This window comes from Brienomyrus brachyistius, chromosome 16 (assembly GCF_023856365.1).
Source record: "Brienomyrus brachyistius isolate T26 chromosome 16, BBRACH_0.4, whole genome shotgun sequence".
NCBI lineage: Eukaryota > Metazoa > Chordata > Actinopteri > Osteoglossiformes > Mormyridae > Brienomyrus > Brienomyrus brachyistius.
Genome location: NC_064548.1, coordinates 4,972,926 through 4,998,385, shown reverse-complemented (window position 1 = coordinate 4,998,385; position 25,460 = coordinate 4,972,926). Strand labels below are relative to the sequence as shown.

Below are 25,460 nucleotides of genomic sequence, written 5' to 3'. Positions count from 1 at the left end.
TCAAATATTCTGGTAAAAACTTTCCCGCGTGACAGACAACGAGCCTCACTGTGAAACAAAGCAGCTGTGTGGTTGGAGCCCATTTCCTCGCACAGGGCAGGAAAAATCCGGACTTTGATGGTGCGTATTTTAATGCAGTTTACTGTAGCGATGACATCCGTCATTACATCGTTTAGCTCGGGACACCGATGCTTCTCAGTGGATCATACAGTGTGTCCATCGCACATTGGGGGAGAAGCGCTTCACGAGTGCTTGCAGTCCGCCCCGTTTTATGATTTTAAGCATTTATTCTGCAGTGGCTCTGCCAGTAATTTGCTTACAGAATCCTTGAAATTTGCTGCTTGAAATCCTCAGCATCGATACATCTGATGTACGTTATGAATAAACAGTCTCTGTCACTGTCAGAGGGGCGGCATGGTGGTGCAGTGGTTAGCACTGTCGCCTCCCACCTCTGGGACCCAGGTTTGAGTCTCCGCCTGGGTCACATGTGTGCGGAGTTTGCATGTTCTCCCCGTGTCGTCGTGGGGTTTCCTCCGGGTACTCCGGTTTCCCCCCACAGTCCAATAACATGCTGAGGCTAATTGGAGTTGCTGAATTGCCCGTAGGTGTGCATGTGTGGGTGAATGGTGTGTGAGTGTGCCCTGCGATGGGCTGGCCCCCCATCCTGGGTTGTTCCCTGCCTCGTGCCCATTGATTCCGGGATAGGCTCCGGACCCCCCGCAACCCAATAGGATAAGCGGTTTGGAAAATGGATGGATGGATGGATGTCACTGTCAGTAGCTTCATCCACCTGCAGCGTGAAGTGGCGTCTGTCCCGCACCTTGTCAGTCAGCTGCTCCTCTATGTCTTCTGACATGTCATGAATGCACATCGCAATCATATTGTTTTATAATGGAATTGCCTTTTACATGCTGGCTGTTGTTTCATCAATCATAGTTGCAACCATATCGATAGCGGAGGGAAGCATTAATTCCTCAGCTATTGTGTGTGGTGTTTGACAGTGAGCAATCCAGTAGGCAACTTTATATGATGCTAGTTGAGCGTTTTTAGGCAAAGATACTGTATAACTTTAGTAATGATGCTTTGTTGTGCACGGTGGTTTGTGAGTTTTCCTTTAAAGAAACCAACTGGCTTATCTTTATGCTTAGGGTTTGTTGTCTCCAGATGACGTCTTAATTTGTTTGGCTTCAGACTGTCAGCAGCGAGTATTTTCAGACACACAACACACTGTGGTCTCTCCTGGTTACCCACCATTGTCGTTGTGAAACCAAGGGCCAGATATGACTCATCATATTTTCTCTTCTTTGCTTTGGAGCTTGAACTTGCAGCTGATGAAGATTCAGCCTCTGCTGGAGGCTTGGCTGGGTGCACAAACTTGTCCATGTTTTTGCTAGCAGTGTTCGAGTGGAACGTAGGCTATCCTATTGGCGTGCCCCCCTGCAATACCTGGGGTGCACCCCCCAGTCTGAGAACCACTGGTCTACTCTAATATAATGGGTATGGGGTTGAGGCACAACAGACTTTCTTATTCTGTAAAACACGTCACATTGCTTCCAGGTCAGGTCTGCGCTACAATCTAAGTTGAATATACTGCTATTTTACTCAAGAGATGCTTTCACAAGCTACCAAAGATGGGTGCAGGTTGACATCTAAAACTCCTATCTGCTTATGTTATCTAATGTTATTAGGATAGAGCCTTAAGAAAAATTGGATTTTATAATGTTAGCTAACGTTAGTAGTCCTGAATGGGGATAATTCAGTACGTCACTAGCAATCTAACACCAACAAGTTAATCTTAACCGATAGAGAACTCTCTGCAAATTTCTGATTTCTTATTGCTAGCTATTAGAGCTTCATAGTCTTGCTGTTGCTTATTTCCCCCCAGTATCATACAAAGACAGGCTGAGTGGTGATGTTAGCACCTGGGCAGCCTGTCACATGGCTATGAGGAAGCCACACAGCCTGAGAGTAACTTTAGGGATGTGTTGGGTGTTCTGTTGGAGTTCTCAGTCTGTTCCAGTTCAGGGACAGTATTTATCAAGCTTCTTAGGATATAAGTAGGAGTAGAATGATCAGTGATCATGACCCAGCCCCCTTGACTAATAATATTATGGTTCTTTATGGCATATTTGTGGTTCTCCCCTATTTATAAATTCATGTCTCACATTATATATCCATCATATCCAAAGATTTCATGTGATGGAAACTTATGGTTGAAATTCCTTGATTTCGTGCATTATAATATACAGCAGAAATCACTGCTAGGATTGTCCCACTTCTAGAACTTTACTGGTCATGACAAGAACATTTCCTTCTTCTCACTAACATTTGGATATTTAAATCCAAGAAAATGCCAACAATAAAAACCAATAGCTTTCTCCTTCTCAGACAAGTGGATGTAATGAGACCTGGTTTCTGGTTCGGTCATGTGACCTTTGATATAACCCCTATTAAAATACACAGTTTGTTACTAGTGTGATATTTGTGTGTTTGATGTTGATCTGCCCGGCAACTAGATGGCCAGCCATTGGTTCAGGTGTCGGATTCCTGGTCATCCCTATTCATGAACTTGATGAGAATACCATCAAGAAATCGCCAGACCACCGCAAAGCCCAGTAAAGAAACCAGTCCTGAAGCCTGCTGGTGAAGACCTGCTACCCAACAGTGAACTGCAACCCCAAGACAAAACCTTTCACCTTAAACCTTCACAAAGAGAGAAATTCAAAGGGGCTCCACTCCAACAACCGCTCAAAACACCGCACCATCTGGAGTGCTACCATTCCCTCAGCTCATCACCTCTACAACCTACTGTCATCCACCTAAAGAAACAGATCCATATACTACATCTGTCATGTTAGTTGTCGTGTTAGTTAAGAATAAATGCATGTTTTTTTACACAACTTCAGCCTCCGTTCATTGAGTGCTCACTGCCTCTGTGCGAACTGGCTGTTACGCTCTGAAACCTCAAACTCGCCTGAAATATCATGAGACTCTCTCTCTCAACAGCCATGAGGGGAACTTTGCTACCAATCGTTTACATGATCTGGTAATGCAGCTCACTGGACGTGCATTCTAATACAGGTTACTAAGTGATATTGGTAATTGGTAAATCCCATTTAAGTCTCACATTTGCAAACTCACGGAGATTCACAGTTGAGTTTGGAGGAACCAACCATTCGGTATAACCGCACTGCACTGCTGGAATTCATGGACACTTTGTTGATATAGATATAAATAGGCAGCTACAAGTTCATAACGTCTTTCGGACGTTATTTAATGAGGCCATAAAGCAAAGATACATGTCAACCAGAAATCTTTGTGCCGACTGACCACCGGTAGCGAATAAGTTAACCTCATGAAATTTTTAAATGTGAAGAAAATAAATCGATGGATGAAGGAAAATAACACATAATTTCGATTCTATGTTTGATAAGAAAATAAACTAATTAGAAGCCATCAATTAACAAATCAATAACAAATAGCCGTTGCCATCGATGACTATGTTGTTTTGGATTGCAGTGATTCTCAGCTATCAGTCCGTCATATAACATTAGTGGGTGGCCTATCAGTCAGCTCAAAAGCTTGAGTGCCTAAATGAAGATGTACAGAGGTCTGTTTCTCTTCATTTAATGTAATGTAACATATAACAGTAGTCAGTGTTGACGTAGACAAACTTGGTCTCCCAGACAGCTTTCCAACATGTACTCTAAATGTTTTCATGCTGCATGTTGCCAAGCCATTAGCTTCTGTCATCTTGGCCAGATTGTTTTGTTACCCCACCTCTTTTACATATCCACTGGCCAGGGGACACACGGTATAAGCATGTATTCCATACAACTAAATGGATTTTGTTGCAGTTTTATTTGCCTAGACATTGCTGGGCTGACTGTACTTTAAGATGACGGCTATCATAGGGCATTATGGTGTGTGTATGCATTTCATTTTAATATATTAAACTTCTTTTTCATAGCATTGCTTAGGGAAGTTCTTATGAAACTTGAGATGGTGTTTGATCAACAAAAAATCATTATTGGTCTTGGGCTAAGTTGTTGGACCTAGGCATTGACGAAGGTCTGCTGCCCCTGCAAGACCTTCATCAACTCAGTCTGGAGCAGAGGATGCAGCAGGATCCAGACCTTAAACTAAAACTGATGAGCATTTCTCAGGGTCGGCATGGTGATGCAGTGGTTGGCACTGTTGCCTCATATCTCTGGGACCCAGGTTTGAGTCTCAGCCTGGGTCACATGCGTGTGGAGTTTGCATGTTCTCCCCATGTCCTCGTGGGGTTTCCTCTGGGTACTCCGGTTTCCCCCACAGTCCAAAAACATGCTGAGGCTAATTGGAGTTACTAAATTGCCCATAGGTGTGTGTGTGTGAGTGAATGGTGTGTGAGTGTGCCCTGCGATGGGCTGGCCCCCCATCCTGGGTTGTTCCCTGCCTCGTGCCCATTGCTTCCTGGATAGGCTCCGGACCCCCCGCGACCCAGTAGGATAAGCGGTTTGGAAAATAGATGGATGGATGGATTTCTCAGGGTTTTTTTTATATAATAAACAGATTGCATTCTATTCTGATGGTGCTTCTGAAACTAGAAGTGATCGTCTTTTAGGATTATTTCTGTTAGGGCCTTGGGGGTGAGAACACAAAATGGCATCCAGAGGGCGGTCTGTTCATTCAGCCTTACCTCTAGTGCCAAGCCCCACATCTCAGCATCTCACCAGCTGTTGCGCGGCAGGGGGTGGTTAGCGCCATGCCTTTCACCTGTTTTAAAAGCACTTTAGAACAACATGCACCAACACCACATCTGAGCGGGCGAAGGGGGGCATGGGGTCTTTTCACACCCCCATTCTCTGTTCGCCATTTGGAGCTGGGGGCTGAGAGGAACAGCTGGCCGCCTGGCCGGGGTCTGAGCTGCTGGGCTTCTCGGCTGCTGCGGGGTCCTGGGTGGTCTTCTGGTCTCCTCGCCAGAGGAAACAATAGGGGTCCACATAGAGTATATATGGGGAGTGAGAGTATGTGTACAGCATTCATTTCTGTGTGTCTAAATGTTGGGTGAATGTGTAAATATTTGTTTATGTGTGCATGAGGGTGGGAACGTATGCTTGTATATATGTGTGCCTGTTTGTCTATACGCACATGTCAGGTTGGGTCCTAGACTCCACCTGAAATAACATTTCGGACTCTATTCCCCCCCGCCACACTCCCTGCTGGTGGATGGGGCCCCCGGCCGCTGGTGCGTTGGTGGTTCTCGATGTCCGGGACTGGGTGCTCGGGTGGGTGCTGGTTTCACCTTCAGCGGTTGCCTGGCGGGGTCTTGCCCTCCTGGCTCGGTCGGGCCCTTGCTGGCGGGTTGGGGCGCCCTTGGATCTCTGGGCTCGGGGCCCGGTCTGCCCTGGTGGGGCCGGCCGCTGGTGGAGCCTGCGGGCTCGCCTCCAGGCCCCCTGGGGCTCCTGCACTGTGGCTGCCGGATGGCCTCCCTCCAGAGCTCTCCTCTGCCCTTTTCTGGGTGAGGGCTGCTATTCTCCCTGTGGTGGTCCTCCAGGGCTCCCATTCCCTGGGGGGCCTCTGCATGTCTGGGGCCCAGGTCTCCTCTGTGTCTGCTTCATGTCCTGAGGGGTGGGGCTCCCCACACACACTACTAGACATTTACATGGAGAAATCTTTTGAACACCAGCGCGCTCACACACACAGGTGTGCACACAGGTGTACAAACTGGTACTCACAGACACACACTGTCTCGGCTGTTGCTTCTTAACATGGTCATTGTGATTCGTACAGATGTTGGTTGTTTTCTCTCATCAGCAGGTATTGAAGCAGATTATCTGTGTTTTTTTTCCTCTTTTCCCTCCCTCTGTATTTCCCTTCGTCTCAGTTTTCGTCCTTCTTTCCCCCTCTTTCTCCCTCTCATGAGGAAATAAATAAAAATAAATAAATAGAAATAAAGTAGTCCTCCGCAGAGCGGGGGTGGTGGAGGGAAAAAAAATAAAAAATAAATAAAAATCCCTGATGATGAGAGGACAGGGCCACTGTGCTACACGCACAGCCAGACTGTCAAAATAGGAGGCACAACTGGCCCCATCAGTCAGCGCGTGCACGACTACTATACTACAGGCGAAGCCGCCCCCTAAAAGCAGTCTGACTGCCAGGCACTTACCCCCACCGTCCAAGTACAGCAGTGATGCTGACTCGACTAGGGGACCACGACAGAGCAACGCGACGCCCCAACCAATGATACCCGGCCTAACGGAAGCAGTGGAGAAGAAGACGTCGCCCGCCCATACGTCTCGCACCCGATCAATAAAAGCCCCATCCCACCCAGTCTCCTGGAGACATAAAACGGTAGTGTCTTTGCACATTATTAAAATAGCCTGCACCTTTGCCCAGGAGCACAGCCCCAGGGCATTCAAGGATGTCAATAAAAGAGTCATTTTAAAAGCAGGCACAAGGAGACACGATAAAACCAGTACAACCGGGGCACGGAGCTAAAACACACACAAAACCACTGAAAGCGAGACGTCCCCACACCAGATAAAACCGCCAGCACCACCACCCGCCACCCAACTCAATGAGCGGGCGACGTCAGGGATAAAAGACACAGAGCCCACCGTATAAAAAGGAAATAAAACAATAAAACTCATAAATAAATGATCAAGAAAAAAGTATACCCGCAGACAACAAAAACATAAAACAGGGGATGGGGAGCTAAGGGATGATGGTAAATCATAAAAATAAACCAAACAAAATAAATAGACAAGAAACATACATCAAAAAAAAGGAAACAGAAAACCACAAAGCATTCAGTTAAAAGTCATCGCCATCGTCCGGACCCGAGCTTGCAGCACTGCCGCAGACTGCATCTTCTCCTTCTGCTGGTGAAGCGAGAACACGATGTTGTAAATAAGGCAGTCGTGGGATTCGAACCTACACCTCCGAAGAGACTGGAGCCTAAATCCAGCGCCTTGGACCGCTCGGCCACACTACCCATGTTATTCCTTATTTTGCAGTTCGGCTCATATGAAGAACTTTTATATACAATAGGTATCCTAAGAGAAACAGGCAGGTCTTGTCTGCTGATTTGTGTTGAACCGCGGTCGAACTCCAATGAGTCGGCAACATGAGAAAGTCACATTAGACACCCACATGCATTTTTAGTGCGAGGAACTTTTCTCTAGACAAATACAGACAACCAGGATTCTTAGAAGTTAAATATAGCAGCGGTGGGATTCGAACCCACGCCTCCGAAGAGACTGGAGCCTAAATCCTGCGCCTTGGACCGCTCGGCCACACTACCCGTGTTATTCCTTATTTTGCAGTTCGGTTCATATGAAGAACCTTTATATACAATAGGTATCCTAAGGGAAACAGGCAGGTCTTGTATGCTGATTTGTGTTGAATCGTTCTCGAACTCCAATGAGTCGGCAACATGAGAAAGTCACATTAGACACCCACATGCATTTTTAGTGTGAGAAGATTTTCTCTAGACAAATACAGACAACCAGGCTTCTTAGAAGTTAAATATGGCAGCGGTGGGATTCGAACCCACGCCTCCGAAGAGACTGGAGCCTAAATCCTGCGCCTTGGACCGCTCGGCCACACTACCCATGTTATTCCTTATTTTGCAGTTCGGCTCATATGAAGAACCTTTATATACAATAGGTATTCTAAGACAAACAGGCAGGTCTTGTATGCTGATTTGTGTTGAACCGCGGTCGAACTCCAATGAGTCGGCAACATGAGAAAGTCACATTAGACACCCACATGCATTTTTAGTGTGAGGAAACTTTCTCTAGACAAATACAGACAACCAGGCTTCTTAGAAGTTAAACATGGCAGCACTGGGATTCGAACCCACGCCTCCGAAGAGACTGGAGCCTAAATCCTGCGCCTTGGACCGCTCGGCCACACTACCCATGTTATTCCTTATTTTGCAGTTCGGCTCATATGAAGAACCTTTATATACAATAGGTATTCTAAGACAAACAGGCAGGTCTTGTACGCTGATTTGTGTTGAACCGCGGTCGAACTCCAATGAGTCGGCAACAAGAGAAAGTCACATTAGACACCCACATGCATTTTTAGTGTGAGGAAACTTTCTCTAGACAAATACAGACAACCAGGCTTCTTAGAAGTTAAATATAGCAACGCTGGGATTCGCACCCACGCCTCAGAATAGACTGGAGATTTAATCCAGCGCCTTGGACCGCTCGGCCACACTACCCATGTTAATCTTTATTTTGCAGTTCGGCTCATATGAAGAAGCTTTATACACAATAGGTATCCTAAGAGAAACAGGCAGGTCTTGTATGCTAATTTGTGTTGAATCGTTGTCGAACTCCAATGAGTCGACCACAAGAGAATGTCACATTAGACACCCACATGAATTTTTAGCGTGAGGAAATTTTCTCTAGACAAATACAGACATCCAGGCTTCTTAGAAGTTAAACATGGCAGCGCTGGGATTCGAACCCACGCCTCCAAAGAGACTGGAGCCTAAATCCAGCGCCTTGGACCGCTCGGCCACACTACCCGTGTCAGTCTTTGTTTTACAGTTCGACTCATATGAAGAAGCTTTATACACAATAGGTATCCTAAGAGAAACAGGCAGGTCTTGTACGCTGATTTGTGTTGAACCGAGGTCGAACTCCAATGAGTCGGCAACAAGAGAAAGTCACATTAGACACCAACATGCATTTTTAGTGTGAGGAAACTTTCTCTAGACAAATACAGGCAACCAGGCTTCTTAGAAGTTAAACATGGCAGCGGTGGGATTCGAACCCACGCCTCCGAAGAGATTGGAGCCTTAATCCAGCGCCTTGGACCGCTCGGCCACACTACCCATGTCAGTCTTTGTTTCACAGTTCGGCTCATATGAAGAAGCTTTATACACAATAGGTATCCTAAGAGAAACAGGCAGGTCTTGTACGCTGAATTTTGTTGAACCGCGGTCGAACTCCAATGAGTCGGCAACAAGAGAAAGTCACATTAGACACCCACATGCATTTTTAGTGTGAGGAAACTTTCTCTAGACAAATACAGACAACCAGGCTTCTTAGAAGTTAAATATAGCAACGCTGGGATTCGCACCCACGCCTCAGAATAGACTGGAGCTTTAATCCAGCGCCTTGGACCGCTCGGCCACACTACCCATGTTAATCTTTATTTTGCAGTTCGGCTCATATGAAGAAGCTTTATATACAATAGGTATTCTAAGACAAACAGGCAGGTCTTGTATGCTGATTTGTGTTGAACCGTGGTCGAACTCCAATGAGTCGGCAACATGAGAAAGTCACATTAGACATCCACATGCATTTTTAGTGTGAGGAAACTTTCTCTAGACAAATACAGACAACCAGGCTTCTTAGAAGTTAAACATGGCAGCGGTGGGATTCGAACCCACGCCTCCGAAGAGACTGGAGCCTAAATCCAGCGCCTTGGACCGCTCGGCCACACTACCCATGTTATTCCTTATTTTGCAGTTCGGCTCATATGAAGAACCTTCATATACAATAGTTATCCTAAGAGAAACAGGCAGGTCTTGTATGCTGATTTGTGTTGAACCGCGATCGAACTCCAATGAGTCGGCAACATGAGAAAGTCACATTAGACACCCACATGCATTTTTAGTGTGAGGAAACTTTCTTTAGACAAATACAGACAACCAGGCTTCTTAGAAGTTAAATATGGCAGCGGTGGGATTCGAACACACGCCTCCTAAGAGACTGGAGCCTTAATCTAGCGCTTTGGACCGCTCGGCCACACTACCCATGTTAATCTTTATTTTGCAGTTCGGCTCATATGAAGAAGCTTTATATACAATAGGTATCCTAAGAGAAACAGGCAGGTCTTGTACGCTAATTTGTGTTGAACCGAGGTCGAACTCCAATGAGTCGGCAACAAGAGAATGTCACATTAGACATCCACATGCATTTTTAGTGTGAGGAAACTTTCTCTAGACAAATACAGACAACCAGGCTTCTTAGAAGTTAAACATGGCAGCGGTGGGATTCGAACCCACGCCTCCGAAGAGACTGGAGCCTAAATCCAGCGCCTTGGACCGCTCGGCCACACTACCCATGTTATTCCTTATTTTGCAGTTCGGCTCATATGAAGAACCTTCATATACAATAGTTATCCTAAGAGAAACAGGCAGGTCTTGTATGCTGATTTGTGTTGAACCGCGATCGAACTCCAATGAGTCGGCAACATGAGAAAGTCACATTAGACACCCACATGCATTTTTAGTGTGAGGAAACTTTCTCTAGACAAATACAGACAACCAGGCTTCTTAGAAGTTAAATATGGCAGCGCTGGGATTCGCACCAACGCCTCAGAATAGACTGGAGCCTTAATCCAGCGCCTTGGACCGCTCGGCCACACTACCCATGTCAGTCTTTGTTTTACAGTTCGGCTCATATGAAGAACCTTTATATACAATAGTTATCCTAAGAGAAACTGGCAGGTCTTGTCTGCTGATTTGTGTTGAATCGATGTCGAACTCCAATGAGTCGGCAACATGAGAAAGTCACATTAGACACCCACATGCATTTTTAGTGTGAGGAAATTTTCTTTAGACAAATACAGACAACCAGGCTTCTTAGAAGTTCAATATGGCAGCGGTGGGATTCCAACACACGCCTCCGAAGAGACTGGAGCCTAAATCCAGCGCCTTGGACCGCTCGGCCACACTACCCATGTTATTCCTTATTTTGCAGTTCGGTTCATATGAAGAACCTTTATATACAATAGGTATTCTAAGACAAACAGTCAGGTCTTGTCTGCTGATTTGTGTTGAACCGTGGTCGAACTCCAATGAGTCGGCAACATGAGAAAGTCACATTAGACATCCACATGCATTTTTAGTGTGAGGAAATTTTCTCTAGACAAATACAGACATCCAGGCTTCTTGGAAGTTAAATATGGCAGCGCTGGGATTCGCACCTACGCCTCAGAATGGACTGGAGCCTTAATCCAGCGCCTTGGACCGCTCGGCCACACTACCCGTGTTATTCCTTAGTTTGCAGTTCGGCTCATATGAAGAAGCTTTATATACAATAGTTATCCTAAGAGAAACAGGCAGGTCTTGTCTGCTGATTTGTGTTGAATCGTTGTCGAACTCCAATGAGTCGGCCACAAGAGAAAGTCACATTAGACACCCACATGCATTTTTAGCGTGAGGAAATTTTCTCTAGACAAATACAGACAACCAGGCTTCTTAGAAGTTAAATATGGCAGCGCTGGGATTCGAACCCACGCCTCCGAAGAGACTGGAGCCTTAATCCAGCGCCTTGGACCGCTCGGCCACACTACCCATGTCAGCCTTCATTTCACAGTTCGGCTCATATGAAGAAACTTTATATACAATAGGTATCCTAAGAGAAACAGGCAGGTCATGTCTGCTGATTTGTGTTGAACCGAGGTCGAACTCCAATGAGTCGGCAACATGAGAAAGTCACATCAGACACGCACATGCATTTTTAGTGTGAGGAAACTTTCTCTAGACAAATACAGACAATCAGGCTTATTAGAAGTTAAATATGGCAGCGGTGGAATTCGAACCCACGCATCCAAAGAGACTGGAGCCTAAATCCAGCGCCTTGGACCGCTCGGCCACACTACCCATGTTAGGCCTTATTTTGCAGTTCGGCTCATATGAAGAACCTTTATATACAATAGTTATCCTAAGAGAAACAGGCAGGTCTTGTCTGCTGATTTGTGTTGAACCGAGGTCGAACTCCAATGAGTCGGCAACAAGAGAAAGTCACATTAGACACCCACATGCATTTTTAGTGTGAGGAAACTTTCTCTAGACAAATACAGACAACCAGGCTTCTTAGAAGTTAAACATGGCAGCGGTGGGATTCGAACCAACGCCTCCGAAGAGACTGGAGCCTAAATCCAGCGCCTTGGACCGCTCGGCCACACTACCCGTGTTAGTCCTTATTTTGCAGTTCGGCTCATATGAAGAAACTTTATATACAATAGGTATCCTAAGAGAAACAGGCAGGTCTTGTCTGCTGATTTGCGTTGAACCGCGGTCGAACTCCAATGAGTCGGCAACTTGAGAAAGTCACATTAGACACCCACATGCATTTTTAGTGTGAGGAAACATTCTCTAGACAAATACAGACAACCAGGCTTCTTAGAAGTTAAACATGGCAGGGGTGGGATTCGAACCCACGCCTCCGAAGAGACTGGAGCCTAAATCCAGCGCCTTGGACCGCTCGGCCACACTACCCATGTTATTCCTTATTTTGCAGTTCGGCTCATATGAAGAAGCTTTATATACAATAGGTATTCTAAGACAAACAGGCAGGTCTTGTCTGCTGATTTGTGTTGAACCGTGGTCGAACTCCAATGAGTCGGCAACATGAGAAAGTCACATTAGACACCCACATGCATTTTTAGTGTGAGGAAACTTTCCCTAGACAAATACAGACAACCAGGCTTCTTAGAAGTTAAATATGGCAGCGCTGGGATTCGAACCAACGCCTCCAAAGAGACTGGAGCCTTAATCCAGCGCCTTGGACCGCTCGGCCACACTACCCATGTCAGTCTTTGTTTTACAGTTCGGCTCATATGAAGAAGCTTTATACACAATAGGTATCCTAAGACAAACAGGCAGGTCTTGTCTGCTGATTTGTGTTGAACCGCGGTCGAACTCCAATGAGTCGGCAACATGAGAAAGTCACATTAGACACCCACATGCATTTTTAGTGTGAGGAAATTTTCTCTAGACAAATACAGACATCCAGGCTTCTTGGAAGTTAAATATGGCAGCGCTGGGATTCGCACCTACGCCTCAGAATGGACTGGAGCCTTAATCCAGCGCCTTGGACCGCTCGGCCACACTACCCGTGTTATTCCTTATTTTGCAGTTCGGCTCATATGAAGAAGCTTTATATACAATAGTTATCCTAAGAGAAACTGGCAGGTCTTGTCTGCTGATTTGTGTTGAATCGTTGTCGAACTCCAATGAGTCGGCCACAAGACAAAGTCACATTAGACACCCACATGCATTTTTAGCGTGAGGAAATTTTCTCTAGACAAATACAGACAACCAGGCTTCTTAGAAGTTAAATATGGCAGCGCTGGGATTCGAACCCACGCCTCCGAAGAGACTGGAGCCTTAATCCAGCGCCTTGGACCGCTCGGCCACACTACCCATGTCAGCCTTCATTTCACAATTCGGCTCATATGAAGAAACTTTATATACAATAGGTATCCTAAGAGAAACAGGCAGGTCATGTCTGCTGATTTGTGTTGAACCGAGGTCGAACTCCAATGAGTCGGCAACATGAGAAAGTCACATCAGACACGCACATGCATTTTTAGTGTGAGGAAACTTTCTCTAGACAAATACAGACAATCAGGCTTATTAGAAGTTAAATATGGCAGCGGTGGAATTCGAACCCACGCATCCAAAGAGACTGGAGCCTAAATCCAGCGCCTTGGACCGCTCGGCCACACTACCCATGTTAGTCCTTATTTTGCAGTTCGGCTCATATGAAGAACCTTTATATACAATAGTTATCCTAAGAGAAACAGGCAGGTCTTGTCTGCTGATTTGTGTTGAACCGAGGTCGAACTCCAATGAGTCGGCAACAAGAGAAAGTCACATTAGACACCCACATGCATTTTTAGTGTGAGGAAACTTTCTCTAGACAAATACAGACAACCAGGCTTCTTAGAAGTTAAACATGGCAGCGGTGGGATTCGAACCAACGCCTCCGAAGAGACTGGAGCCTAAATCTAGCGCCTTGGACCGCTCGGCCACACTACCCGTGTTAGTCCTTATTTTGCAGTTCGGCTCATATGAAGAAACTTTATATACAATAGGTATCCTAAGAGAAACAGGCAGGTCTTGTCTGCTGATTTGCGTTGAACCGCGGTCGAACTCCAATGAGTCGGCAACTTGAGAAAGTCACATTAGACACCCACATGCATTTTTAGTGTGAGGAAACGTTCTCTAGACAAATACAGACAACCAGGCTTCTTAGAAGTTAAACATGGCAGGGGTGGGATTAGAACCCACGCCTCCGAAGAGACTGGAGCCTAAATCCAGCGCCTTGGACCGCTCGGCCACACTACCCATGTTATTCCTTATTTTGCAGTTCGGCTCATATGAAGAAGCTTTATATACAATAGGTATTCTAAGACAAACAGGCAGGTCTTGTCTGCTGATTTGTGTTGAACCGTGGTCGAACTCCAATGAGTCGGCAACATGAGAAAGTCACATTAGACACCCACATGCATTTTTAGTGTGAGGAAACTTTCCCTAGACAAATACAGACAACCAGGCTTCTTAGAAGTTAAATATGGCAGCGCTGGGATTCGAACCCACGCCTCCAAAGAGACTGGAGCCTTAATCCAGCGCCTTGGACCGCTCGGCCACACTACCCATGTCAGTCTTTGTTTTACAGTTCGGCTCATATGAAGAAGCTTTATACACAATAGGTATCCTAAGACAAACAGGCAGGTCTTGTCTGCTGATTTGTGTTGAACCGCGGTCGAACTCCAATGAGTCGGCAACATGAGAAAGTCACATTAGACACCCACATGCATTTTTAGTGTGAGGAAACTTTCTCTAGACAAATACAGACAACCAGGCTTCTTAGAAGTTAAACATGGCAGCGGTGGGATTCGAACCCACGCCTCCGAAGAGACTGGAGCCTAAAGACAGCGCCTTGGACCGCTCGGCCTCACTACCCATGTTATTCCTTATTTTGCAGTTCGGCTCATATGAAGAACCTTCATATACAATAGTTATCCTAAGAGAAACTGGCAGGTCTTGTCTGCTGATTTGTGTTGAACCGCGGTCGAACTCCAATGAGTCGGCAGCATGAGAATGTCACATTAGACACCCACATGCATTTTTAGCGTGAGGAAATTTTCTCTAGACAAATACAGACAACCAGGCTTCTTAGAAGTTAAACATGGCAGTGCTGGGATTCGAACCCACGCCTCCAAAGAGAATGGAGCCTTAATCCAGCGCCTTGGACCGCTCGGCCACACTACCTATGTCAGTCTTTGTTTTACAGTTCGGCTCATATGAAGAAGCTTTATACACAATAGGTATCCTAAGACAAACAGGCAGGTCTTGTCTGCTGATTTGTGTTGAACCGCGGTCGAACTCCAATGAGTCGACAACATGAGAAAGTCACATTAGACACCCACATGCATTTTTAGTGTGAGAAAATTTTCTCTAGACAAATACAGACAACCAGGCTTCTTAGAAGTTCAATATGGCAGCGGTGGGATTCCAACCCACGCCTCCAAAGAGACTGGAGCCTAAATCCAGCGCCTTGGACCGCTCGGCCACACTACCCATGTTATTCCTTATTTTGCAGTTCGGCTCATATGAAGAACCTTTATATACAATAGTTATCCTAAGAGAAACAGGCAGGTCTTGTCTGCTGATTTGTGTTGAACCGCGGTCGAACTCCAATGAGTCGGCAACAAGAGAAAGTCACATTAGACACCCACATGCATTTTTAGTGTGAGGAAACTTTCTCTAGACAAATACAGACAACCAGGCTTCTTAGAAGTTAAACATGGCAGCGGTGGGATTCGAACCAACGCCTCCGAAGAGACTGGAGCCTAAATCCAGCGCCTTGGACCGCTCGGCCACACTACCCGTGTTAGTCCTTATTTTGCAGTTCGGCTCATATGAAGAACCTTTATATACAATAGATATTCTAAGACAAACAGTCAGGTCTTGTCTGCTGATTTGTGTTGAACCGCGGTCGAACTCCAATGAGTCGGCAACATGAGAAAGTCATATTAGACACCCACATGCATTTTTAGTGTGAGGAAACTTTCTCTAGACAAATACAGACAACCAGGCTTCTTAGAAGTTAAATATGGCAGCGGTGGAATTCGAACTCACGCCTCCGAAGAGACTGGAGCCTAAATCCAGCGCCTTGGACCGCTCGGCCACACTACCCATGTTAATCTTTATTTTGCAGTTCGGCTCATATGAAGAACCTTTATATACAATAGGTATTCTAAGACAAACAGGCAGGTCTTGTCTGCTGATTTGTGTTGAACCGTGGTCGAACTCCAATGAGTCGGCAACATGAGAAAGTCACATTAGACACCCACATGCATTTTTAGTGTGAGGAAACTTTCCCTAGACAAATACAGACAACCAGGCTTCTTAGAAGTTAAATATGGCAGCGCTGGGATTCGAACCCACGCCTCCAAAGAGACTGGAGCCTTAATCCAGCGCCTTGGACCGCTCGGCCACACTACCCATGACAGTCTTCGTTTTACAGTTCGGCTCATATGAAGAAACTTTATATACAATAGGTATTCTAAGAGAAACAGGCAGGTCTTGTATGCTAATTTGTGTTGAACCGTGGTCGAACTCCAATGAGTCGGCAACATGAGAATGTCACATTAGACACCCACATGCATTTTTAGCGTGAGGAAATTTTCTCTAGACAAATACAGACAACCAGGCTTCTTAGAAGTTAAACATGGCAGTGCTGGGATTCGAACCCACGCCTCCAAAGAGAATGGAGTCTTAATCCAGCGCCTTGGACCGCTCGGCCACACTACCCATGTCAGTCTTTGTTTTACAGTTCGGCTCATATGAAGAAGCTTTATACACAATAGGTATCCTAAGACAAACAGGCAGGTCTTGTCTGCTGATTTGTGTTGAACCGCGGTCGAACTCCAATGAGTCGGCAACATGAGAAAGTCACATTAGACACCCACATGCATTTTTAGTGTGAGGAAATTTTCTTTAGACAAATACAGACAACCAGGCTTCTTAGAAGTTCAACATGGCAGCGCTGGGATTCGAACCCACGCCTCCAAAGAGACTGGAGCCTAAATCCAGCGCCTTGGACCGCTCGGCCACACTACCCGTGTCAGTCTTTGTTTTACAGTTCGACTCATATGAAGAAGCTTTATACACAATAGGTATCCTAAGAGAAACAGGCAGGTCTTGTACGCTGATTTGTGTTGAACCGAGGTCGAACTCCAATGAGTCGGCAACAAGAGAAAGTCACATTAGACACCCACATGCATTTTTAGTGTGAGGAAATTTTCTCTAGACAAATACAGACATCCAGGCTTCTTGGAAGTTAAATATGGCAGCGCTGGGATTCGCACCCACGCCTCAGAATAGACTGGAGCCTTAATCCAGCGCCTTGGACCGCTCGGCCACACTACCCGTGTTAGTCCTTATTTTGCAGTTCGGCTCATATGAAGAACCTTTATATACAATAGATATTCTAAGACAAACAGTCAGGTCTTGTCTGCTGATTTGTGTTGAACCGCGGTCGAACTCCAATGAGTCGGCAACATGAGAAAGTCACATTAGACACCCACATGCATTTTTAGTGTGAGGAAACTTTCTCTAGACAAATACAGACAACCAGGCTTCTTAGAAGTTAAATATGGCAGCGGTGGAATTCGAACTCACGCCTCCGAAGAGACTGGAGCCTAAATCCAGCGCCTTGGACCGCTCGGCCACACTACCCATGTTAATCTTTATTTTGCAGTTCGGCTCATATGAAGAACCTTTATATACAATAGTTATCCTAAGACAAACAGGCAGGTCTTGTCTGCTGATTTGTGTTGAACCGCGGTCGAACTCCAATGAGTCGGCAACATGAGAAAGTCACATTAGACACCCACATGCATTTTTAGTGTGAGGAAATTTTCTCTAGACAAATACAGACAACCAGGCTTCTTAGAAGTTAAACATGGCAGTGCTGGGATTCGAACCCACGCCTCCAAAGAGAATGGAGCCTTAATCCAGCGCCTTGGACCGCTCGGCCACACTACCCATGTCAGTCTTTGTTTTACAGTTCGGCTCATATGAAGAACCTTCATATACAATAGTTATCCTAAGAGAAACTGGCAGGTCTTGTCTGCTGATTTGTGTTGAACCGCGGTCGAACTCCAATGAGTCGGCAGCATGAGAATGTCACATTAGACACCCACATGCATTTTTAGCGTGAGGAAATATTCTCTAGACAAATACAGACAACCAGGCTTCTTAGAAGTTAAACATGGCAGTGCTGGGATTCGAACCCACGCCTCCAAAGAGAATGGAGCCTTAATCCAGCGCCTTGGACCGCTCGGCCACACTACCTATGTCAGTCTTTGTTTTACAGTTCGGCTCATATGAAGAAGCTTTATACACAATAGGTATCCTAAGACAAACAGGCAGGTCTTGTCTGCTGATTTGTGTTGAACCGCGGTCGAACTCCAATGAGTCGACAACATGAGAAAGTCACATTAGACACCCAAATGCATTTTTAGTGTGAGGAAATTTTCTCTAGACAAATACAGACAACCAGGCTTCTTAGAAGTTCAATATGGCAGCGGTGGGATTCCAACCCACGCCTCCAAAGAGACTGGAGCCTAAATCCAGCGCCTTGGACCGCTCGGCCACACTACCCATGTTATTCCTTATTTTGCAGTTCGGCTCATATGAAGAACCTTTATATACAATAGTTATCCTAAGAGAAACAGGCAGGTCTTGTCTGCTGATTTGTGTTGAACCGCGGTCGAACTCCAATGAGTCGGCAACAAGAGAAAGTCACATTAGACACCCACATGCATTTTTAGTGTGAGGAAACTTTCTCTAGACAAATACAGACAACCAGGCTTCTTAGAAGTTAAACATGGCAGCGGTGGGATTCGAACCAACGCCTCCGAAGAGACTGGAGCCTAAATCCAGCGCCTTGGACCGCTCGGCCACACTACCCGTGTTAGTCCTTATTTTGCAGTTCGGCTCATATGAAGAACCTTTATATACAATAGATATTCTAAGACAAACAGTCAGGTCTTGTCTGCTGATTTGTGTTGAACCGCGGTCGAACTCCAATGAGTCGGCAACATGAGAAAGTCATATTAGACACCCACATGCATTTTTAGTGTGAGGAAACTTTCTCTAGACAAATACAGACAACCAGGCTTCTTAGAAGTTAAATATGGCAGCGGTGGAATTCGAACTCACGCCTCCGAAGAGACTGGAGCCTAAATCCAGCGCCTTGGACCGCTCGGCCACACTACCCATGTTAATCTTTATTTTGCAGTTCGGCTCATATGAAGAACCTTTATATACAATAGGTATTCTAAGACAAACAGGCAGGTCTTGTCTGCTGATTTGTGTTGAACCGTGGTCGAACTCCAATGAGTCGGCAACATGAGAAAGTCACATTAGACACCCACATGCATTTTTAGTGTGAGGAAACTTTCCCTAGACAAATACAGACAACCAGGCTTCTTAGAAGTTAAATATGGCAGCGCTGGGATTCGAACCCACGCCTCCAAAGAGACTGGAGCCTTAATCCAGCGCCTTGGACCGCTCGGCCACACTACCCATGACAGTCTTCGTTTTACAGTTCGGCTCATATGAAGAAACTTTATATACAATAGGTATTCTAAGAGAAACAGGCAGGTCTTGTATGCTAATTTGTGTTGAACCGTGGTCGAACTCCAATGAGTCGGCAACATGAGAATGTCACATTAGACACCCACATGCATTTTTAGCGTGAGGAAATTTTCTCTAGACAAATACAGACAACCAGGCTTCTTAGAAGTTAAACATGGCAGTGCTGGGATTCGAACCCACGCCTCCAAAGAGAATGGAGCCTTAATCCAGCGCCTTGGACCGCTCGGCCACACTACCCATGTCAGTCTTTGTTTTACAGTTCGGCTCATATGAAGAAGCTTTATACACAATAGGTATCCTAAGACAAACAGGCAGGTCTTGTCTGCTGATTTGTGTTGAACCGCGGTCGAACTCCAATGAGTCGGCAACATGAGAAAGTCACATTAGACACCCACATGCATTTTTAGTGTGAGGAAATTTTCTTTAGACAAATACAGACAACCAGGCTTCTTAGAAGTTCAACATGGCAGCGCTGGGATTCGAACCCACGCCTCCAAAGAGACTGGAGCCTAAATCCAGCGCCTTGGACCGCTCGGCCACACTACCCGTGTCAGTCTTTGTTTTACAGTTCGACTCATATGAAGAAGCTTTATACACAATAGGTATCCTAAGAGAAACAGGCAGGTCTTGTACGCTGATTTGTGTTGAACCGAGGTCGAACTCCAATGAGTCGGCAACATGAGAATGTCACATTAGACACCCACATGCATTTTTAGCGTGAGGAAATTTTCTCTAGACAAATACAGACAACCAGGCTTCTTAGAAGTTAAACATGGCAGTGCTGGGATTCGAACCCACGCCTCCAAAGAGAATGGAGCCTTAATCCAGCGCCTTGGACCGCTCGGCCACACTACCCATGTCAGTCTTTGTTTTACAGTTCGGCTCATATGAAGAAGCTTTATACACAATAGGTATCCTAAGACAACCAGGCAGGTCTTGTCTGCTGATTTGTGTTGAACCGCGGTCGAACTCCAATGAGTCGGCAACATGAGAAAGTCACATTAGACACCCACATGCATTTTTAGTGTGAGGAAATTTTCTTTAGACAAATACAGACAACCAGGCTTCTTAGAAGTTCAACATGGCAGCGCTGGGATTCGAACCCACGCCTCCAAAGAGACTGGAGCCTAAATCCAGCGCCTTGGACCGCTCGGCCACACTACCCGTGTCAGTCTTTGTTTTACAGTTCGACTCATATGAAGAAGCTTTATACACAATAGGTATCCTAAGAGAAACAGGCAGGTCTTGTACGCTGATTTGTGTTGAACCGAGGTCGAACTCCAATGAGTCGGCAACAAGAGAAAGTCACATTAGACACCCACATGCATTTTTAGTGTGAGGAAATTTTCTCTAGACAAATACAGACATCCAGGCTTCTTGGAAGTTAAATATGGCAGCGCTGGGATTCGCACCCACGCCTCAGAATAGACTGGAGCCTTAATCCAGCGCCTTGGACCGCTCGGCCACACTACCCGTGTTAGTCCTTATTTTGCAGTTCGGCTCATATGAAGAACCTTTATATACAATAGATATTCTAAGACAAACAGTCAGGTCTTGTCTGCTGATTTGTGTTGAACCGCGGTCGAACTCCAATGAGTCGGCAACATGAGAAAGTCACATTAGACACCCACATGCATTTTTAGTGTGAGGAAACTTTCTCTAGACAAATACAGACAACCAGGCTTCTTAGAAGTTAAATATGGCAGCGGTGGAATTCGAACTCAGGCCTCCGAAGAGACTGGAGCCTAAATCCAGCGCCTTGGACCGCTCGGCCACACTACCCATGTTAATCTTTATTTTGCAGTTCGGCTCATATGAAGAACCTTTATATACAATAGTTATCCTAAGACAAACAGGCAGGTCTTGTCTGCTGATTTGTGTTGAACCGCGGTCGAACTCCAATGAGTCGGCAACATGAGAAAGTCACATTAGACACCCACATGCATTTTTAGTGTGAGGAAATTTTCTCTAGACAAATACAGACAACCAGGCTTCTTAGGAGTTAAACATGGCAGTGCTGGGATTCGAACCCACGCCTCCAAAGAGAATGGAGCCTTAATCCAGCGCCTTGGACCGCTCGGCCACACTACCCATGTCAGTCTTTGTTTTACAGTTCGGCTCATATGAAGAAGCTTTATACACAATAGGTATCCTAAGACAAACAGGCAGGTCTTGTCTGCTGATTTGTGTTGAACAGCGGTCGAAGTCCAATGAGTCGGCAACATGAGAAAGTCACATTAGACATCCACATGCATTTTAAGTGTGAGTAAACTTTCTCTAGACAAATACAGGCAACCAGGCTTCTTAGAAGTTAAACAAGGCAGCTGGGGGATTCGAACCCACGCCTCCGAAGAGATTGGAGCCTTAATCCAGCGCCTTGGACCGCTCGGCCACACTACCCATGTCAGTCTTTGTTTCACAGTTCGGCTCATATGAAGAAGCTTTACACACAATAGGTATCCTAAGAGAAACAGGCAGGTCTTGTACGCTGATTTGTGTTGAACCGAGGTCGAATTCCAATGAGTCGGCCACAAGAGAAAGTCACATTAGACACCCACATGCATTTTTAGTGTGAGGAAATTTTCTCTAGACAAATACAGACATCCAGGCTTCTTGGAAGTTAAATATGGCAGCACTGGGATTCGCACCCACGCCTCAGAATAGACTGGAGCCTTAATCCAGCGCCTTGGACCGCTCGGCCACACTACCCGTGTTATTCCTTATTTTGCAGTTCGGCTCATATGAAGAAGCTTTATATACAATAGGTATCCTAAGAGAAACTGGCAGGTCTTGTCTGCTGATTTGTGTTGAATCGTTGTCGAACTCCAATGAGTCGGCCACAAGAGAAAGTCACATTAGACACCCACATGCATTATTAGCGTGAGGAAATTTTCTCTAGACAAATACAGACAACCAGGCTTCTTAGAAGTTAAATATGGCAACGCTGGGATTCGAACCCACGCCTCCGAAGAGACTGGAGCCTTAATCCAGCGCCTTGGACCGCTCGGCCACACTACCCATGTCAGTCTTCGTTTCACAGTTCGGCTCATATGAAGAAGCTTTATATACAATAGGTATCCTAAGAGAAACAGGCAGGTCTTGTCTGCTGATTTGTGTTGAACCGCGGTCGAACTCCAATGAGTCGGCAACAAGAGAAAGTCACATTAGACACCCACATGCATTTTTAGTGTGAGGAAACTTTCTCTAGACAAATACAGACAACCAGGCTTCTAAGAAGTTAAACATGGCAGCGGTGGGATTCGAACCCACGCCTCCGAAGAGACTGGAGCCTAAATCCAGCGCCTTGGACCGCTCGGCCACACTACCCATGTTATTCCTTATTTTGCAGTTCGGCTCATATGAAGAACCTTCATATACAATAGTTATCCTAAGAGAAACAGGCAGGTCTTGTCTGCTGATTTGTGTTGAACCGCGGTCGAACTCCAATGAGTCGGCAACATGAGAATGTCACATTAGACACCCACATGCATTTTCAGCGTGAGGAAATTTTCTCTAGACAAATACAGACAACCAGGCTTCTTAGAAGTTAAACATGGCAGCGCTGGGATTCGAACCCACGCCTCCAAAGAGACTGGAGCCTTGATCCAGCGCCTTGGACCGCTCGGCCATATTACCCATGTCAGTCTTTGTTTTACAGTTCGCCTCATATGAAGAAGCTTTATACACAATAGGTATCCTAAGACAAACAGGCAGGTCTTGTCTGCTGATTTGTGTTGAACCGCGGTCGAACTCCAATGAGTCGGCAATATGAGAAAGTCACATTAGACACCCACATGCATTTTTAGTGTGAGGAAATTTTCTCTAGACAAATACAGACAACCAGGCTTCTTAGAAGTTAAACATGGCAGGGGTGGGATTCCAACCCACGCCTCCGAAGAGACTGGAGCCTAAATCCAGCGCCTTGGACCGCTCGGCCACACTACCCATGTTATTCCTTATTTTGCAGTTCGGCTCATATGAAGAAGCTTTATATTCAATAGGTATCCTAAGAGAAACAGGCAGGTCTTGTCTGCTGATTTGTGTTGAACCGAGGTCGAACTCCAATGAGTCGGCAACATGAGAAAGTCACATTAGACACCCACATGCATTTTTAGTGTGAGGAAACTTTCTCTAGACAAATACAGACAACCAGGCTTCTTAGAAGTTAAACATGGCAGCGGTGGGATTCGAACCCACGCCTCCGAAGAGACTGGAGCCTAAAGCCAGCGCCTTGGACCGCTCGGCCACACTACCCATGTTATTCCTTATTTTGCAGTTCGGCTCATATGAAGAACCTTCATATACAATAGTTATCCTAAGAGAAACTGGCAGGTCTTGTCTGCTGATTTGTGTTGAACCGCGGTCGAACTCCAATGAGTCGGCAACATGAGAATGTCACATTAGACACCCACATGCATTTTTAGCGTGAGGAAATTTTCTCTAGACAAATACAGACAACCAGGCTTCTTAGAAGTTAAACATGGCAGTGCTGGGATTCGAACCCACGCCTCCAAAGAGAATGGAGCCTTAATCCAGCGCCTTGGACCGCTCGGCCACACTACCCATGTCAGTCTTTGTTTTACAGTTCGGCTCATATGAAGAAGCTTTATACACAATAGGTATCCTAAGACAAACAGGCAGGTCTTGTCTGCTGATTTGTGTTGAACCGCGGTCGAACTCCAATGAGTCGGCAACATGAGAAAGTCACATTAGACACCCACATGCATTTTTAGTGTGAGGAAATTTTCTTTAGACAAATACAGACAACCAGGCTTCTTAGAAGTTCAATATGGCAGCGGTGGGATTCCAACCCACGCCTCCAAAGAGACTGGAGCCTAAATCCAGCGCCTTGGACCGCTCGGCCACACTACCCATGTTATTCCTTATTTTGCAGTTCGGCTCATATGAAGAACCTTCATATACAATAGTTATCCTAAGAGAAACAGGCAGGTCTTGTCTGCTGATTTGTGTTGAACCGCGGTCGAACTCCAATGAGTCGGCAACAAGAGAAAGTCACATTAGACACCCACATGCATTTTTAGTGTGAGGAAACTTTCTCTAGACAAATACAGACAACCAGGCTTCTTAGAAGTTAAACATGGCAGCGGTGGGATTCGAACCAACGCCTCCGAAAAGACTGGAGCCTAAATCCAGCGCCTTGGACCGCTCGGCCACACTACCCGTGTTAGTCCTTAATTTGCAGTTCGGCTCATATGAAGAACCTTTATATACAATAGATATTCTAAGACAAACAGTCAGGTCTTGTCTGCTGATTTGTGTTGAACCGCGGTCGAACTCCAATGAGTCGGCAACATGAGAAAGTCACATTAGACACCCACATGCATTTTTAGTGTGAGGAAACTTTCTCTAGACAAATACAGACAACCAGGCTTCTTAGAAGTTAAATATGGCAGCGGTGAAATTCGAACTCACGCCTCCGAAGAGACTGGAGCCTAAATCCAGCGCCTTGGACCGCTCGGCCACACTACCCATGTTAATCTTTATTTTGCAGTTCGGCTCATATGAAGAACCTTTATATACAATAGTTATCCTAAGACTAACAGGCAGGTCTTGTCTGCTGATTTGTGTTGAACCGCGGTCGAACTCCAATGAGTCGGCAACATGAGAAAGTCACATTAGACACCCACATGCATTTTTAGTGTGAGGAAACTTTCTCTAGACAAATACAGACAACCAGGCGTCTTAGAAGTTAAATATGGCAGCTGTGGGATTCGAACCCACGCATCCAAAGAGACTGGAGCCTTAATCCAGCACCTTGGACCGCTCGGCCACACTACCCATGACAGTCTTCGTTTTACAGTTCGGCTCATATGAAGAAACTTTATATACAATAGGTATCCTAAGAGAAACAGGCAGGTCTTGTATGCTAATTTGTGTTGAATCGTTGTCGAACTCCAATGAGTCGACCACAAGAGAAAGTCACATTAGACACCAACATGCATTTTTAGTGTGAGGAAACTTTCTCTAGACAAATACAGACAACCAGGCTTCTTAGAAGTTAAACATGGCAGGGGTGGGATTCGAACCC

At 45.7% G+C, this 25,460-nt stretch overlaps 1 long non-coding RNA gene and 12 other non-coding genes across 13 annotated transcripts in view; 1 reads left to right on the top strand and 12 right to left on the bottom strand.

Moving 5' to 3' along the window:
• LOC125709654 (uncharacterized) overlaps window positions 1-25,460 on the top strand; it is a 209,376-nt gene that overhangs the window by 28,877 nt on the left and 155,039 nt on the right. The window lies entirely within an intron of this gene.
• Window positions 8,443-8,524, bottom strand: trnal-uag (transfer RNA leucine (anticodon UAG)). The gene has a single exon. It is a non-coding gene; the product is annotated as a tRNA-Leu (tRNA).
• trnal-aag (transfer RNA leucine (anticodon AAG)) lies at window positions 8,752-8,833 on the bottom strand. Its single transcript has one exon. It is a non-coding gene; the product is annotated as a tRNA-Leu (tRNA).
• On the bottom strand, window positions 9,370-9,451 carry trnal-uag (transfer RNA leucine (anticodon UAG)). Its single transcript has one exon. It is a non-coding gene; the product is annotated as a tRNA-Leu (tRNA).
• trnal-uag (transfer RNA leucine (anticodon UAG)) lies at window positions 9,988-10,069 on the bottom strand. Its single transcript has one exon. It is a non-coding gene; the product is annotated as a tRNA-Leu (tRNA).
• trnal-uag (transfer RNA leucine (anticodon UAG)) lies at window positions 12,151-12,232 on the bottom strand. Its single transcript has one exon. It is a non-coding gene; the product is annotated as a tRNA-Leu (tRNA).
• trnal-uag (transfer RNA leucine (anticodon UAG)) lies at window positions 15,241-15,322 on the bottom strand. Its single transcript has one exon. It is a non-coding gene; the product is annotated as a tRNA-Leu (tRNA).
• trnal-uag (transfer RNA leucine (anticodon UAG)) lies at window positions 16,786-16,867 on the bottom strand. Its single transcript has one exon. It is a non-coding gene; the product is annotated as a tRNA-Leu (tRNA).
• trnal-uag (transfer RNA leucine (anticodon UAG)) lies at window positions 18,331-18,412 on the bottom strand. The gene has a single exon. It is a non-coding gene; the product is annotated as a tRNA-Leu (tRNA).
• On the bottom strand, window positions 19,876-19,957 carry trnal-uag (transfer RNA leucine (anticodon UAG)). Its single transcript has one exon. It is a non-coding gene; the product is annotated as a tRNA-Leu (tRNA).
• On the bottom strand, window positions 20,494-20,575 carry trnal-uag (transfer RNA leucine (anticodon UAG)). The gene has a single exon. It is a non-coding gene; the product is annotated as a tRNA-Leu (tRNA).
• trnal-uag (transfer RNA leucine (anticodon UAG)) lies at window positions 22,657-22,738 on the bottom strand. The gene has a single exon. It is a non-coding gene; the product is annotated as a tRNA-Leu (tRNA).
• On the bottom strand, window positions 24,202-24,283 carry trnal-uag (transfer RNA leucine (anticodon UAG)). The gene has a single exon. It is a non-coding gene; the product is annotated as a tRNA-Leu (tRNA).